This window comes from Cervus canadensis, chromosome 33, assembly GCF_019320065.1.
Source record: "Cervus canadensis isolate Bull #8, Minnesota chromosome 33, ASM1932006v1, whole genome shotgun sequence".
Classification (NCBI taxonomy): domain Eukaryota; kingdom Metazoa; phylum Chordata; class Mammalia; order Artiodactyla; family Cervidae; genus Cervus; species Cervus canadensis.
The window spans coordinates 3079764-3085120 of NC_057418.1; the positions used below are offsets into that span (position 1 = coordinate 3079764).

General features: G+C 36.1%; 1 non-coding gene across 1 annotated transcript; it reads left to right on the plus strand.

Moving 5' to 3' along the window:
- Positions 1–1366: 1366 nt before the first annotated feature.
- TRNAY-AUA lies at positions 1367–1438 on the plus strand. Its single transcript has one exon. It is a non-coding gene; the product is annotated as a tRNA-Tyr (tRNA).
- Positions 1439–5357: the final 3919 nt, after the last annotated feature.

A 5357-nucleotide genomic window follows, 5' to 3' on the forward strand; every position in this document is an offset into this window, starting at 1 on the left:
TGGATGGACTCTGTCCGAGCTGTTAGTCAAAAAAACTTTTACATATTCAAAGTAATGTTAATAATTTAAACTTATAAGTGTTAAATGTAATCTAAGGATTTAAGATGAGCAGTCTACATAAGGAGTTGAGAACTTGATTTGTTCAGTCTTATAGCAATAAAAGTGTACTTTTAGAGACTGAAAGATACTGAACTGAACTAAGTAAACAAAATTCCAATAGAGTATGAACTTTTGAAAATGACTATATAGAGATATGAGAAATTCACGTATGAAAGCTACAGTTGAAATTAAGTTTTCAGAAAGAAACATAAATATTAAAAACCTTATGTCAATGTAGAAGATGTAAAAGAAAAAAATTGTTCATTTGACTCAAGGATTTAACTTTGATCATTCATTAATTTATTCAATCTACAAATATTTATTAAGCTTAGCATCTACAGTATAATGTATTGCTGTTTGAGAGAATAATGTGATATAAGAGTTTCTCTGACTTCAGTGAAGTCACATGGTCATAAAGATCAATTTAATTTTTATACAGATGTTAAAAGTGATAAAATATATATATTTTCTTAATGAATATATATATGGTTTATTTTGCAACATTAATGAAAACCATGCTAATATTAGGAATTATGTTAGCCTCATATCAGTATTTTCCAGCTTTAAAAATACTGCTTGGTTTTAGCTGCATATTTTATACCAAATAACAACCTAGCAATCTTAACAACTGAAAAAAATTGTCACAAATGTTGCCACAATTTTGATCAATGAGAAAGAAGATCTATAGTTTGTCACTCTGAATTTGCTTTATTCCCTTGGGTTTCCCTTCAACATGAGAAAATAAAAACTTTACTGAGTTCAGTGATTGAGGGAAAGCATTTCCTGGAGGAGCAAGAGATCATGAAAAGGAGACTAAAGATAGTTAAACACAAGATTATATTCTGAAACTATGCCTCTTGTGTGTATACCTCAAGAGTTCGAAATAGCATTATTATTTTTTATACATTTTTATTGCAGTATGATTGACATATAGTATTATAGGTTTCAGGTGTACAATATTGTGATTCACAGATTATATTCCATTTTTAGTTATAAAATATTGGCTATATATCCTGTGCTATACAATATATCCTTGTAGCTTATTTATTTTATACGCAGTAGTTTACAAGTATATTTTATTACATCAAAATTAGTTATCTGGGTATTCACGACTACAATGCAGTCTGGGAGGTACACCCTTTAGCTTTCTATTTAGTGCTTAATAATAGATGATAAAAGATGTCATTGACAAAATTTAGGAATAAGTGATATTTCATGGGAAGATCTATAGAATATTTAGCACTAAGAATTAATCTTATCTTTGACTTCCCTGGTGGCTCAGAGGTTAAAGCATCTGCCTATAATGCAGGAGACCCAGGTTTGATCCCTGGATTGGGAAGATCCCCTGGAGAAGGAAATGGCACCCCACTCCAGTACTCTTGCCTGGAAAATCCCATGGACGGAGGAGCATGGTAGGCTACAGTCCATGGGGTCACAAAGAGTCAGACACAACTGGGCAACTTCACTTTCACTTTTTCTATTTTTAATAATAGGATAAATTCCCATAAGGAAACAAGAAAAAGAAAAGAAAAATGACAAGGATTATGACTAAGAGATATTGTAATAGTTAAAAATATACAGAGATGAAATGTTAACCTCACAACAATCAATAAAATACAAATTAAAAGTCTGAGATACTGTCAAACTGATATTGTTGCTCACATGACCTCTTTATGGCCTCTTTACCTTTATCTTGTCCTAATCATTCACTTCCCTCTTTATGTTCATATTATCTGTGTTTCCTCCCCAGTTGAAGTGAGACTTGGGTGTGCCATTCCAGAACCCTTGAGAATACAGAAGCACTGTGCCGCAGTTCTCCACTGCACTCCTTAAAGGTAACTATGAGAAATTCTGATTAATTCTCTGTGACAAATTCTAATTGAGGATTGCATGCAACAGAGATCACATTTACAAATTTACACATCCATCCAAGTCTTCACTACAGTACATTTTATGCTTTTCATGAACTCATAAGTATTGGCAGAAAGAACCAAGTAGGTATCTGTCCCACTGTCCTAAATTAGACAGTCACTAAGAGCTTGCTACACTGGGTATAAAAGTTTAAATTAATCTCACATTTAAATGTGTCACTCTGAAGGAACTTTACTCTCTCCTTCTCTCTCCCAAAGCCCAGCATTGTTACCTTTGTCTTCTGGGATACAGATGTTGTGACCCTTCCCTATGTTCTTTTCTGGTGATGATAGAACTCATTCCAGTCCCACTGATCTTGGAACACTCTCTTTGATCAAATCACAGAATCTTTGTCTCTGAAACAAACAAGTGAATAAACAATTAGACCGCCAATGGTAGCTTCCTGGAATTTTACCTCTTATTAGTTTCCATGTCAACTGACATATGTATTCCTCGTGTGAAAGACATTGTAAAGGCCCAGTACTGGTGCCATGTATAAAATTTCTCCACCTTCAAATTTAAGCAATTTCATAGATGGGAATTGACTCTAGAGGGATAATGAGACTGATTTTTATGGAATGAATGTTTATACCTTGAGCAGCATGTCCTAAAGCAAAACCGTAGAATATCCTGTGAAATGATTTATGAAAACACAAAGATTTTATGGTCTAATACATGCAGAATAATAAATATAAACCATTTCTCATCTTATAGATTCAATAAATTTAAACACAATAATTTTTCTCATTAGTTTATCTCATATGTTCTAATGAAGAAATCTACTTGGCAGTCATTCCCAAATTTATTTGAAAGATGGCTTAGTGCATTGGTTATGAGCTCAAAGTCTGCAGTTAGACAACTCAAGAGCATATTCTGACTCTGCCAATTGCCAGCTATGTGGACCAATTATTTGATCTCTTTGTTTATCAGTTTCATCATCTACAAGGTGGTGTTAATAATAATAATAACTGCTTCATAAGTTTCTTGTGAAGATTGAGTGAGTTAATATATGTCAATTGCTTTGAATTGTGTTGATATAAGTGCTCCAAAAAGGTCTGTTTTTATGATTTAACTTTGGTATCCTTTTAAAAAATGTAGCACATACTAGTAGCTTGTTATTAACAACCTACTTATCTTTCACTGACTAATTCACAAATGCTGGTCATGTGTGAGCTGTTGTCTTAATATGGGTTACTCTAACAAAATACTGCAGACTGAACGGCTTAAACAAAAACATTTATTTCTCACAGTTACAAATCATGGGATTGGCAGATCCTATGTCAGTGAGGGCCCACTTACTGGCTTGTAGATGGCTGTATTCTTCTTGTATTTTTACATGGTGCAGAGCAAAGAGTGAGGAAGCAAGATTCCAGTTCTCTTTTTATAAGAGCACTAACTGCATTCTTGAGGGCTTGACTCTCATGAACTAAATACTCTTCAAAGGTGTATCTCTTCACACCATCACATTAGGGATTAGAATTTCAACATAGGAACTTTACGGAAGACACAAACAAATATTCATGGCAAACAAAAAATACATGGCAAAATATATCAGGCCTATATTTTTAGTTAAGAGGCACCCATAGGGTAAACTTTGGTTTGTCTGACTCAAAAGCCTATGCCAGCAAAGGATGGGCTTAACAGTCTTATTCTATTTATTGAAAATACTTGAGACATTGAACATGACCATCTACTATCAAGATTTCAATTACAGAGGAATCTATTATGTTCTTGGAACATTTAAGAATGCTGTCTAAACGGTTTTTCTGTGGCTGATTGCATCAGGGGTAAGTTTCTGACCAAAGGATGAATGATCAGTTGCCTGATGAGTTCTGCCGAACAGGGATAATAGGTCATTAAATTAACAATTCCAGACGTTCCCTTATGACATTTGAATATCAGGCATACTGAGTCTTTCAGTTCAGTTTAGTCACTCAGTCGTGTCTGACTCTTTGTGACCCCATGAATCACAGCACGCCAGGCCTCCCTGTCCATCACCAACTCCCAGAGTCTACCCAAACTCATTTCACTGAGTCGGTGATGCCATCCAGCCATCTAGCCATCTCACCCTCTGTCATCCCCTTCTCCTCCTGTCCCCAATCCCTCCCAGCATCAGGGTCTTTTTCAATGAGTCAGCTCTTTGCATCAGGTGGCCACAGTTTTGGAGTTTCAGCTTCAGCATCAGTCCTTCCAATGAACAGTCCTAAGGGACTGATTTCCCTTAGGATGGACTTGGTTGGATCTCCTTGCAGTCCAAGGGACTCTCAAGAGTCTTCTCCAACACCATAGTTCAAAAGCATCAATTTTTCGGCGCTCAGCTTTCTTCACAGTCCAACTCTCACATCCATACATGACCACTGGAAAAACCAATGCCTTGACCAGACAGACCTTTGTTGGCAAAGTAATGTCTCTGCTTTTTGATATGCTATCTAGGTTGGTCATAATTTTCCTTCCAAGGAGTAAGCGTCTTTTAATTTCATGGCTGCAGTCACCATCTGCGGTGATTTTGGATCCCCCAAAAATAAAGTCTGACACTGTTTCCACTGCTTCCCCATCTATTTCCCATGAGGTGATGGGACCAGATGCCATGATCTTAATTTTCTGAATGTTGAGCTTTAAGCCAACTTTTTCACTCTCCTCTTTCACTTTCATCAAGAGGCTCTTCAGTTCCTCTTCACTTTCTGCCATAAAGGTGGTGTCATCTGCATATCTGAGGTTATTGGTATTTCTCCCGGCCATCTTGATTCCAGCTTGTGCTTCATCCAGCCCAGCGTTTCTCATGATGTACTCTGCATATAAGTTAAATAAGCAGGGTGACAGTATGCAGAGAGTCTTTAATCTCATGAATACTGGATGGAGAGCCAGAATGCTGCTGACTCATAATAATGGTTAAGTCTTAGGCTCAGAATACTCACTTCTGATAAAACCATACAAGCCAATTTGCTGATAATTTTCTACCAGAACTGTTACTACTGTATTTAATGTCTGGGAGATCTGGCTTGTTGCTGTTCACATTTTCCCTTTTTCCCATGTATCCTTTTGGTACAGGAAGCTTTTTCCTAGCTAAGATGGTACAAAGATGATGCTGACACTTTTCTCTAATGCTACTTACCACAAATATCAGTCCATATCTGTGAAGTATCTTCCTTTCCTAATTAGAAAAAGAGGGAAGAGTTTTAGTTAGGGTACAGACATGTTTTAAGAGCAAGAGGCTAGAGAAACTGGTTATTTAACGTTTGAGCCCATTACCCTTTAAAAGAGAATTAAACTCAACAACAGGGATTGTAAAGAGATTTAATTTCCTTCATTCCTTGAAGAACCTTGTGGTATTCAGACAAGAGATGATA